The sequence below is a fragment of the Lissotriton vulgaris genome, chromosome 6 (genome assembly GCF_964263255.1).
Source record: "Lissotriton vulgaris chromosome 6, aLisVul1.2, whole genome shotgun sequence".
Lineage (NCBI taxonomy): Eukaryota > Metazoa > Chordata > Amphibia > Caudata > Salamandridae > Lissotriton > Lissotriton vulgaris.
The window spans coordinates 1669091970-1669104847 of record NC_141694.1 but is presented as its reverse complement, the minus strand read 5'-3'; the positions used below and the strand labels follow the sequence as shown (position 1 = coordinate 1669104847).

At 46.1% G+C, this 12878-nt stretch overlaps 1 protein-coding gene across 1 annotated transcript in view; it reads right to left on the bottom strand.

Annotated features, from left to right (window-relative positions):
* TRAF5 (TNF receptor associated factor 5) overlaps positions 1 to 6500 on the bottom strand; it is a 253278-nt gene extending 246778 nt beyond the window's left edge. Inside the window, exon 1 of the mRNA XM_086927840.1 lies at positions 6067 to 6500. The gene's annotated coding sequence lies outside the window, so the exon portion shown is untranslated. The remainder of the gene's footprint in view (positions 1 to 6066) is intronic.
* Positions 6501 to 12878: the final 6378 nt, after the last annotated feature.

Sequence of the window (12878 nt, the reverse complement as noted above, 5' to 3'; positions counted from 1 at the left end):
TTTTCTCAAGTACTGTGTTCGAATTCATGTTACTGCGGCGTTATCAGTACTGGCAATTTCTTTTTTGTTATGTTCTATGAAGGCTCAGCCATACTGATTAGAGCCAACCCTTAGTTGTTTATTGCTTATTAATTTTAAGCATTCTGCCTTTAATAAAAACATTAAATTTGTCAATTAGCTTTTGGAGCCCATTCGCGGTCCTGGAAATCAGGACCGCGTCGTCCGCGTATAAGAGGACGGGTATCTGTTTACCATTTATCATAGGGGCATCAGCAAAGGACTCTTGTAGGGACTGATCGACCTTGTTTATAAAAAGGGAGAACAGCAAGGGTGCGAGAACGCACCCTTGCCTAATCCCTCTGCCTATTTTAAAAAAGGGGGTGCACTCTCCGTTTGGTCCGAATCTAACTTTACTTGATAAGCTGCTGTACATTCTGGCCAGCAAATGAATGATTTCGGGGGGTGCGCCCATAGCAAGTAATGTTGGCCAGAGCAATGTGTGTTCCACTAGATCGAACGCCGAGCTTAGGTCGGCAAAACACATGAACAAATGCCCTTCCTTTGCTCTTGTGTACTTGCCGATGATAAGCTCTAGGTTCACACACTGCTCCATGGTTCCTATGCCCCTACGGAACCTGTACTGGATTGGTGATAGGACATTATTGTCCTCAACCCAGGACTCTAATCTTCCCAGAAGCACGCGACTCAGTATTTTTAGTGACGAGTCCAAAAGGGAAATTGGGCGATAATTACGTGCTTCAGCCCTTGAACCTTTTTTGAAAAGTGGCACCAAAATGGATTGACCCCATGAGGTAGGTAGTTCATTCTCAATAGCAGCATTGAAATAGCGTGTTAAAATAGGCGCCCATAAGTCAATCTTGGATTTAAAAAAGTCCACAGGGACCCCATCTGGGCCCGGGGCTTTCCCCCCCTTGCTTTTCTCTATAGCATCCTGCACCTCATTTAAAGATACTAAAAACAATAATTTCTCCCATTTAAAATTGATTGGCGTTACAGTTAAAACATTAGGATCTGGGGCCAAAGTACAATTAAAGGAACAATCAGAGTTAAAAATCCCAGTGAAGTGTATAATCCAGTCTTGACAGCTGACATGCGAAGTAAGTTCGGGCATGTTGTCATTCTTTAAGAACGGGCTGTTTACAGTGTCCCAGAAGAGTTTGTGGTCTTTTGTTTCCGCTGCCTGATCTAATTTAACCCATGCCTCGTCCTGTAGTTCTCTCTTCCGAGCGGCTAGTGCGATTTTGTAATTGTAACGCTCTTCCCTTATCTTACAGGGGTCTCTCGGTTTTGTATCTAGCGAGGTTTTTAGCCTTTTTAGTGACTGGGCACAATTATCATCAAACCACGCTGTCTTAACTTTTCTTGGCTCCCGTGATTTGCGTGTCAGTGATTTCTCGACAGTTTGTGTGATAATTAGAAATTTAGACAGCAAAGTTTCTGGGCATGGTGTTGGGGATAAACAGTACTCCACTTCTCCATGGCAATTAATAATTACATTGGTGACAATTTTGGTAGGGTCAACTTTTGTCCATTTCACCCTCATCCCATTTGGCCTTCCTGCGGAGATGTTCTGAATAGGTTGACCATAGGAGTTCCTTTTTGACCCCCAGCCCAGTAATTCGACCGATACACTGTTGTGGTCACTGACCGTTTGTTCAATTACCCAAACATTTATATATGTTGCAGAGCTGGATACGATGATGTGGTCTATAAAGGATTGGCTGTTCCTTCCATGGAATGTTGGACATCTAACATTGTTAGCATTCGTATTACATTCAAGAAGTTCCAGATCATATTTGGCCAATAGGTTATTCAAGGCACTGCCTAGGATGTTGTGCAGGAAATGATTGAAAACGCTGGTAGTTTCCCTTCCAGAGTATTCCTCCCTATGGCCACAAGCCCCCTTAAGTGCATAAGTGCACGTTTTGATGTTAAAATCTCCGGCCCACAAGATTACAGCTGGTTTAGAGGAGCTTGATAACATTGCATCAATTGCCTGCTCGATGTCAGAGATGAACAACCCCTGGCTGTGGCTGGCGATGTTATTGTAGAAGTTCACGATTATTAAGTCTTTATGTCCATTATGGGCCACGCGCAAAACGGATGCATAATCTCCCAAGACTGCGTGGTTACTGACCCAGAACTCAGTCAATGTTGTGGATAGCAGGGTCACTAACCCCCCCTTGGCGCGGCCAGCCTGCGAAGCCACAGCCAGCACGCTGAAGGAGGTATATCCCTCGACATATACTTCAGCTCTGTCCCAGGTTTCTTGAAGGCATATGATGTCATAGCCTTGCTTAAGAAAGTCATCCCATACGGGTGTATTTACCTTGGAAGCTAGGCCCGCTACATTCCACGTGATAACCCTCAATGAACTTTCCCTGGATACATGGGGTGGAGTAATTTCTGTTGTGGCTGTCGGTGGTATTTGGTCGCCTAGGTGATTTACAACAGTACAGGTGCTGTTAACTATCGATGACAGCTCGTTAGGGCTGATTATAGGGTTCTCTATGGAGGGTTCATTTGCAGGAAGGATTTCAAGCGGACAGGTGCGGGTGATGTTGACTATCGTGGTTGAGTTATTTAGACTTAGAGCAGAAGTGTCTATATGGGTTTCACTTTCTCCAATAGGTATATCCGGGAGTCAATCATTTTCATCAAGGGAGTTGAACACCTGGAATCTGTTTGATGTTGGAACAGCGAATTGACCAAAGATGTTGCTTCCAGACCCGATTGTACTGTGGTAATTGAGGTAGTTGGGGTTAGGCATTCTGTACAATTCCATAGGTGGTTGTGGAACATGCTGATTATTAAATACATGAGTGGTCGGAGGGTACAAAGGATGGGAAGGATACCCGGCTAATTGTGCAGGTGCCTGCTGTGCAGATGGATAAGGTGTATTAGTTGCTCTGGGATGTTTGAAATTCTGCACGGGAGTCTTAAACCCCACCAGGTTTCTATAAAAGTAATCCAAAGGAAACAAGGTTGTGTTGTATTCATTGTCAGAAGGGATGGGTGCGTTCAAGATGGAGTCTCGTGCCCATTCAGTGGTTTTGTAATTTATAATTACGCAGTCCCCGTTTATTTCCTTTTTGCTTGGACCCACCCACCCTACCCTTTGAGTTGAAATAATCTGGCCTGCACCACTTAAGGGGAAACCACAATTATGGACCAGCCAGTGTAAAATTTTATTTTTAAGAGTTTCACTGTTTTCGAATTGGGAGGGTTTGAGTTTTGGTACGTTAGCAAGGATTGCTACCAAAGGCCTGCTTTCTGGTGGAAGATTGATCACGGCGGGGATGATATTATTATAGTAGCTACGCGCCGGTGGGTTCCTACTTGCTGGGGTATAGTCCTTGGGCACCTCCCCAGTTGCTCTGTGAGAGGTGGAAGAAGATGGGCCGTTAGGGACGCTACTTTGTAAATTTACGGTTTTTACGGTAGGTGCTGGGTGATTCGTATTACTCACTGGTGGAGCCTGTGGTTTAGATACGGTATGGGCAGTTGTTTTAGCCTTATTCCTAGTTGATACATTTGAGATGGGTAGGGTAGTTTGTGTAGTTTGTGGGCCTAGGTGTTCAAGGATGTCTAATTTGGCTAGGCCCAATTTTTCCAGGTTTTCCACCTTTTTACCTATTTGCTCAAGTTTGTCGTTTAGGGGAGCAATGAGGTGCTTCATAGGATCCGTGATTTGGACCAGTATAGACTCCATATTAACTTCAGGTCCTGGATTAGGCACCAATTGTACAATTCCATTAGATTGTTCTATGGGGGGTGTTGGTAAAATGGTCTTCTTTCTTTTGCCCTTTTGTTTCGTACATCCCCTAAAAGGAACCTGTAGTTTCCTGATGTGAGTGCGTCTGGTTCTACGATGGGCGGTGCCCTGGTTGGTTGTACTATTGTCGCTGCTATTGTTGGCTAAATCTATTGTATGCATAGTATCTGCGTTGTCGCAGGTAATCAATGATGCGCTAGGCGCAGTACTAGGGCCCGGTTCCACGGGTGGTGAAGCATCGATCTGTAAATTAGGAGTTAGGGACAGACGACTGTCCCTATCTTGGAATGTTGTGGGGGGTGTGGGAAGGTCTTCTGTGGGTGGAGGCACAGTTCCAGGGAGGCCTGTGTAAGATTGCATCAGAATGGAGTCGTTTGATAATGCTGTCATGTTGATGTTATATCGGTTTCCCTCGTACCAAGAATCATGCCCAATATGTCAGCACTAGCATTTTTCCACAGCTGTTACACATGCCAGGAATTACAGCTTGTGTGCCTGCATTTTACCTAAGGGATCGTTGATTTAAGTGTTTACTTCTGGTGTCCTATCCCTTTGGCTGGCTTGGACCCCTCTCTTTTATTTTTATGCATTTTACCTAGGTACATCATATAGCGATACTTACCAACTTCACTCTTCTTCCTTCTCACTCACTCAGTTTCTCTTGCTCACAGTCATTTGCACTCACTTTAACTCACTTTCTAATTCTAACTTAGTCTCACTTATTCCCAGTCCCTCTGAGTCATTCAATCTTACTTAGTTACACTACCGCTCATATATGCAGCACACATACACACTGACACATTTCACATGGTTTTATTTTACTTACCTTCAGCTACCTGACCTGCTGTTCTTCAGATAATGGTATTGGATAGACTCTCAAGACAGGTACACAGCTTCTTCCGGCCTCGAGAACTGAAGCCTAAAGTTGGAGTAGCACAGCATGCATAGGCTCCAGCTATCAGTTTCTTGCATTTTCACCTCATCTTGTCATAAGGTAGGGTGCGGTGAGTGAGGCTATTGCCAACCCCTCTGCCCTGTGATGAGATGGGAGAGGATGAGCTGACAGCATGACTGATGGGTAGCCCTGGGCAGGGAAGGGATTACCATAAAAGCTCCCAGGGTCACCTGTACTAGTGACACTACAGAATGCCGCTAATCAGGAGGTATTGAGGCCTGGCAGGATTCAGAGGCCAAGGCTAGGACTTTGCTAGTCCTGGTCAGTCTCGCTGATGATTGTTGCAGGTGCCTCTATGCGCCTTTGCCAGCTATGATTTACTGCCTAAGGCCGCAGCAAGGGTGGGCATATTTTTTATTATAATAGATTATTATTAACTACTGATATTATAAAAAAGGGGGCCGAAACAAGGGCGAGTCCTACTGAAAATAACAGGTTTCATTCAATGAAACCCGTATGTAGTGAATCAAGAGGAGGAATTTCGGAGATGCTTTTTCTCTTCCACTTGTCATTGTAGGTTCTTTTCACAGGGATCCTGCCCAAACCACTTTTGCCCCTCCCTTGGATTTGTACTAGATTTCTGATTGATGTTATAATCAGAGTCAATGACCTAGTTGGTTGAGAGCAGGATTCTGGCAACCTAGTACAAGGGGTTGAGACTGAATAAGTATTCAGTGTTTACAGCTGCAGTGTTTCCAGTCTTCACCAATGCTACTGACTCTTCAAGCTTAAAAATGCTAAATGTACCACAAATTTCTCCAAAAATTAGCCTCCTGAGGCTAACCAAGCAATGGGCTACTCTTTTGGGGCTTCCCAGGCCTATTTTTGGTACCAATCCGACCCTGACCACAACTATAAACTAAGAAAAATCCCCAAAAACAAAAAAGAATCAACACAGACTTGTAAACTCAAATTATCAAGCAGTTATCACAGGAGGGAAGGCTGATTACTATCCGGACGGTGAACAATGTAAACTAACCCCCACGAAAACAACGAGTGACATCAAAAGATCACAAACTGAAAGAACCAAGCCTGCCAGAACACATTCAGGCATTCAAGATCAAGGATCAGTGTCCAGTTTTTCACATTTAATAAATCGTGTGACCTTGGACAAATACGTATCGATGGTGCCTCTGACTCCCTATATCTGTACAGGAGTGGTGGGTCATTTAAATACCTGGGAATTTATAAAATGGTTATCTTTGACAGATGAAGGTAATAAGCATGCGTATGTATATTATGTTATCTTTGAATTAATGAGCAAGCGACGTATTCGGTGACACGTGTAAAGGATAGAAGAAATAAACTACCTTACTTTGACACCTCCCTTTGAAAACGAGCCTCCATTGAGCGACCCCTGGTTCTTCGTCCCCTTCGTCGTTCTGTCAGGAGGACACAGGTGGAGGGACCGAGTACAGTGACCTCAGTCCCGGGGTGTCCTGTCGGCTTCTTCCCAGAACCATCCGGGGCGCAGGGCTCGCGCCACTCCAGTTGTGCCCTCGTGACACTGCCTGAGCGCGACCTCAAGGTGCGCGTGGAAACACTGCGTAGACACTGCGGACTCGGAAACGCGGGTGGGAGAAGTTTGTGTGCACTGACGTTGGCTCTGATTCTGCCCCTCCCTCCTAGGACTCGTGCACCGACCGGACGGGTCAGCTGTGCCATCACTTCCCACCGACCGGAGCGCCGAAGGCTCGGCAGGAATTTCCACGCACAGCCTACATTGGGGGTGTCATCCTCGTGCACGGCGGGCGCACGTCATCTGCGTGGGAGTCGCGAGTTTCCGAAGCCTACCCACCTTCTTCCCCACCACCGCCCTCTCGCTTCAGCTTTACTCTCTTTCAGTTTCCTCACAACTGCCTCAGAGCCGCGAAGCGAGCACAGTAGGTGGTTTCCCAAGGAATGTGTTGTGAATTGTAGCAAGGCCGGGGTGGGACTGTAGAAGATCTGGTCTGTTCACCCGCCCACACTCAATGAAAATGAAAAATAAAAACGAACCCGGCCAAAACAATTCAAAACTCTTTCCAATGAAGTGCTTCATTTGAGCATACAAACAAAGGGGTCAAGTGAGCACAATCCTATATGCGATGTAAAACAAGTGACTTAATAATCACAATAGTTGCATAGCAAAAACATGACAAAAGTACAGATCATAGCATCAATAAATCTTCTTTCTTGAACAGGATATTGAAGAAAAAGTCCTTATATGTCTGTTACTTCATTTATTCAAGAAGTATCATGGAAAACAGCCACAACATCAACAGAAACAGCCAACACGTGTTTCGTCGGTACAAAAAGTCCGTACCACGACTTTCTCAAGGCTAAATGGATGAATAAAACACAGTGACGAACGAGGCCTGGATTAGTAATCAAAAATAGACGTGTCTTGTCTTGAACCTATACTAAATGCAGTAGAGATGAGCGCTGGAAAACTGTATTCAAGATAATAATGACATTTGTATGGTGAACAATCTTGACAGAAGCCGGTTGTAATCCAGCCAATGTAAAAGAACTAACATATAGATTCATCAAAGTCCCCTTTTGCGAGTCTGTATTAGCGATTATTAAGGAATCGCTATTACAGACTCGCAAAACGGGATGCATGTAGAAATCGCAATATTTTTTGCGATTTCTACTGCTTCCTTATTTGCGATTCGCAAATTGCGAATCGCAAATAAGGATGCGATTTCCCATTCATTCCTATGGGCCTAAAGGCCCATAGGAATGAATGGGGAGTCAATCCTTATTTGCGATTAGCAATTAGCGAATCGCAAATAAGGATGCGATTTCAAGGGTGCCAGGGAGTCCAAAGGACACCCTGTAGCACCCCTGAAATGCAAATGTACACAGGAGTTGCGCACACACATGTCCAAAGGACATGTGTGCGTGTAACATACAACTTAGAAAAATGAACTAAAGTGCATTTTTCTAAGTTTTCGCTATTTAGCACGAAGTTACACTTCGCAGTAAATAGCGGCCCCATATTGCGAATTCGCAATTTTGAAAAGGTTCATGAATAGCATTTAAGGAATCTCTAATTGAGATTCCTTAAATGCGACTCTTCGCAATTTAGCGAGTTCTGTAATAGCGATTTTTGCATTTGGGATGATGAATCCCAAATGCAAAAATAGCGCTCGCAAAGGGCCGGATTCTCAGAATCTGGCCCTTTGCGAGCCGATTTTACTTTGATGAATCTGGCCGTTAGTTGTCATTGTAGACTGGCTAGTGTCCACAAGTATAAAATATGACAAAGTCGTAAGAAACGATATGTAATGCTATTAGCAGGAAAATATCCCGAATTGTCGATTTTACACCAATCAATAGTAATAGAATGATGTTGATGACAACAGGTCTTGAGGCCAATCATTGAATAACGGAGCAGCAAAATGTCTAAGGGCTGAAAATGTGCGCAAGCAGCGCAACGGTCCGCATGATAACGCGACCAGAAAAGGTTGCAGGTGGTTGGCACTAGATCTAATTTTTGGAAACGGCCACTTATTTTCCATCAGACTTTGAGCAAGAGAGTGTGGTGTCTTGGGCCACTAGGCCCACATTCTGGATGAATAACCACATTGACACAGTAGTAGGGTACTGGGAACTGGCCCAGGGCACTTGCGCCCAGACCCTTTTATTAGCAGGGTCACCTGACTGGTGATGCCTGTGATGGATGGGTGTTCAGAGTGGGTACAGCACAAGGCTGAACACTAGAACCTGTCCAGCAGGAAACTACAGAGATAAAAGCAGAAAGGTGGGAAGAAAGAGAACCATAGGAAAACCGTGGCAAAGGCAGAATAAACCTGCAAGAGTGAGAAAGAGCCAAGAAGCATACCTGCCAACTTGAAGAACAATGTCACAGGAGGGAGCGGGGCCTTGAAGGGTTCGGGCCTCCTGCTGAGAAGTACCTAGGAGGCATATTCACTATCAATGATCAGGGCTAACTTTTGCGCAGGCAAATTACAATTTGGATCCCCACCCACCTTTCATGGCAAGCGCAATGGACCGATGCAATGTATTAAATCTAAATATCTAATGTGATTCCTCCGTTTACCACAGAATCACAAGTTGCAGTTTTTCTTCAATTTTTTGCACTCACTTGTCATCCTTTTAATTGTCTTAAGATGCAAGGCAGTTCTCGGCCCTTGTGAAGTGTGCTGAAAAAATGGGATGGAGTGCAAGGGGGAGCAAGAGAAGGGAGAGTAATTAGAAAATTGACAGTCTGGAGGAACATGGGATCTGGCAGCCTTTAGAAACAGCAATCACAATAATTTTGAGAGTCAGGTCCAGGGTGGGGATTGGGGCGCTGTGGGGTGGATGCTCCATGACCTCCAAGTTCATTCGGGACCTGTAAGTTCATTTTGGTTCGTTTGTTAGGGCTGGTAGTCCCTGGGGTAGCGGGAGAGGCCATAGGGCCTCCCCCACATAAAAAAAATATATACAGTGTTCCTCAGGGAGGTGGTTGTCCCCGGGGCAGTGGGGGGAGGGGGGGGGGGCAAGCGGGCTCCCCCACATTTGTTTTAAAAGTGCTACAGGGAGGTGGTGGTCTCTGAGGCTCAAACCAAGTCCCAAGATGGCTGCCAACACTTCCTGGTTGAAGTGTTGGCAGCCAATCCGAGCAGTGCATTTCCCTGCACGAACTCGTCTTTGATCACGAAGGCTTTGTGGCCAGAGATATCACTATAATTTTCAACTTAAATTATTAAAAAATTACTGAAGGGATTTACACCAAATAAGCAAAAGGCATCCCCTTGAACCAACATCTACCTTCCTGCCAAATTTGGTGTAAGTCCGTTCAGCTGTTCTGGCTGTAGGTGTGGCTAAAGGTTCCTATGGGAATTAACATTAAAAACGCAACCTTGGGGGGAGGAGCCAAGATGGCGATCGGGACGGACGCGTAGGCTCCCGGCTCCGTGATTCTCCGAGCCCCGCACGACTATCCTGCACATCATCCTGGCATCGCGCTATACCCTGTGTTGGGGAAGAAGCGCTGAAACTGATGACGCGGCCCCGATATCCCTGTCGGCCCCAGAACCGGAGAAATCTGCGGTGGCAGTCAGCGGCCCTGAAGACCCTGCAGCTGGGACGTAGGCTGCAGAAAATGGCTGGGTGAAAAGACAACAACAGCGGCCATTTGCACTGGAGCGGAGTCGATCCGTTGGTGTACAGTGACCATCGGTCGGATTTTTGCCGTGGATGCCCTAATTGGCAAGCACGCGGCGGTGCATCACCCCCCGAAACGCTGGCCTGGAGGACAATTTATATGCCTGCAGAGTACATCAGTTAGCTGCTCCGACGCTGCATAGGGTTCGGCCCGGTTTTCGCGGGCCGTTCCCGAATTTTCGGCTGGCGACCATCAGGGTGAGGGTGACAGATGCGTGAGATTTCTCCTTGGGTGTCTGCCTTCATTGTCTTCACGAACCGGAAAGCGGCCGCATCGAGCTGATCCGCCTCTGACCAACTCCCAGTCCCCATTAGTGATGGAAACGCCATAGTGTTGTCTGGATGGGGTGGAGACTGCCATCCTGGCTACCGAGGTACAGCAGGGGGGGGAGTATGCACAGCCAAGTCGCGCCGCGATACGGGAGAACAGGACTACGCTGTCCTGCGGTGACATCCTTGCCGCTATTTGTGACTTTCGATCTGCTTGGGAACATAGCTCCTGTGTGCTGGGGAGGAAGCTGGATGGTGCTACGCTCCTGCTGGGGCACTCACGGTCGGATGGCCCCCTGGCCCATAAGGATTTGCCCCACGCTGTTTCTGAAGGATGCGCCGTGGCTGCCCCTCTTTCCGGAGGGGTACATGTGCTGCTGGAATGTGCGGTGCCCTATGGACAGCTATCCGTGGGCCTGAGCTACTCTGATGGTCCCCCTTTACAACAGCCAATGGCTGCTTCGCACTCTACACCGCTACCATCGCCCCATGCTTGTTCACAGTGGCGGCTGTCTCCTGTGCCTGCTTCTTCCGTCCTTGTCCTCGATTTTCCGATGTGGACTACGTGTACTGGGACTGTCTTAAGGAAGGTGGCCGCATGTACCGATGTCCTTGTTGGTGGCCAGCGACGTCCATCTTGTATGTCTGTGCTGCTCTTCGTCCTTGCATGGACACTTTGTTTTTCTCCAGCGGCTGAAATGAGAATTAATCGGCAGACATGCCTCAAGGGACTTGAAAGGTCTGGCCAGGGATGAGATGTATCCCATTAATGTTGACATCTAGGTGGCTGGCGGGGGTGAGGGGCGCGCGTTATTTTTGATATGCTTATCTGTGCAGTATTTTGATACTTCTCCCCATCCTGATTGACTCGATTGATTGCTGTAGTGACTATAGGTCTTGGGGATGAGTGCTTCTGCGGGAAGGGGTGGCCGGGAGCCCGTACAGATGGCCCTCCTCCAGTTTTATAAAATATCTTTTCCTTCTCTTTCTGTGACAAAATTTCGGGTATTCCTCGTGGGCGACAGGCACGCTGCTGGGGGGGGGGTAGGCCGTAGCCTCTGCAGGGGTGCAGGGTGGGGGGTAGGGAGGGGGGGTTCTTTAGTTTTGTCCTTTTTCAGTTTCTATGGGCCTTTTTGTCTCTTCTCCTTTTCTTTCTTTGTCTTCTTTAGCTTTCCTTTCTTTTTTTGGGTCAGCGTGCCGGTTAGGTACTGCGCTTTTTGCCATTTTTGCTTCATGTGCTTTTTATACTTATTATTACGGTAACTCCATGTTCATGGGGTGGGCGATGACTGGTGCGAAATGCGATTATGTGTTTACTCATCCTGATAAGTATACTCTAGCACCGATACCTCGATTATGATTACTTGGTCTGTTGATATTTTGTTGCGGGCGTTGCTCACTCCCTGTTCTCGATTGCTTGTACTGCATCTGATCCTTCTTAGTTTAAAACAGTAAAATCAACCATATTAATCCTGTAGCTCAATAGTCACGTTAAACTGAAGTACTGTTTTTGAAATACTGTCGTCTTTAGTACTGGGGGGACTGTTGAGTTGTTTTATTGCTGGCGGATGTGCTAATAACTGCTTCAAGGCCGGCCAGGTGGTTGTAGGCCTTTATATGTATGCTGATGATGCACAATAAAGGTTTTCAAAAAATAAAAAAATAAAATAAAAAAACGCAACCTTATTTCGTGGCCCAACTTCTTGGTCCAACAAGGTGGGTTGCTGAACTGTTCCTTAGATAAGGAATTGTGTGTATCTGGCGTGACCGGAGGTGAAGATGTAACACCTTTGGGCATCCATTTTGTTGGAAGTATTTGCCTCACACACCCATACAGGTGTCTTCTTGGTCCCCACTGCAAGGATCACCCCAAAAATTTCCATAACAATAGTACCCACCGTGACACTTGTTTGGGAAAATTTCATGCAGATTGGTAAAACGGTGCCCAAGTTATAGCCAAGCCAAAAAATGCTTTTCCTATGGAAATTAGGTCCTAAATATAACTACCTACTAGCAACCGCCAATAGGTGATATATATATATATATATATATTAATTTTTTAATTTTATTTATTTATTTTTTCACTGAAAAAACAAAGATTATAGGGACATTATAGTTACGCTCAGATTTCACTTGTACAAAACCATAGAAATTCAGCAGTGATTGTTATCTGAGCTAACTATAACTTACGCCTCCACTGCTAATGACGTCACATATTACATCACTAATGTTATGTTATGTTATGTTATGTTATGTTAAGCTGTTTTATAGCGCGCACAATTACTGCCGGAGTATCCTGGCGCGGAAGAAGGAAACAAGGAAAGTATAGCAGCCGAGCCCTGAAATAACATAACAATTTACACAGCTAATCTAAACAAATGGGTTTTTAGTGCTTTCTTAAAAACCGTGAAGTCCACCGTGCTGCGCAAAGAGACTGGGAGCGCATTCCATGCTCGCGCCGCTCTCACTGTCACAGAGTGCCCACCCAGCCGGGTGCGCCGGAAACGCGGTACTTGCAAGAGGTGTTGAGATGCTGAGCGCAGATCTCGATTGGGAGTGTACCGCAGGAATCGTTTCATCAGATAGGCGGGGCCACGCCCATTGATGGCTTTATGGGCCAAAGTCAAGATTTTGAAGGTAATTCGATGCTGCACCGGAAGCCAATGCAAGCTCTCCAGGTAACTCCTAACGCTGATCCGC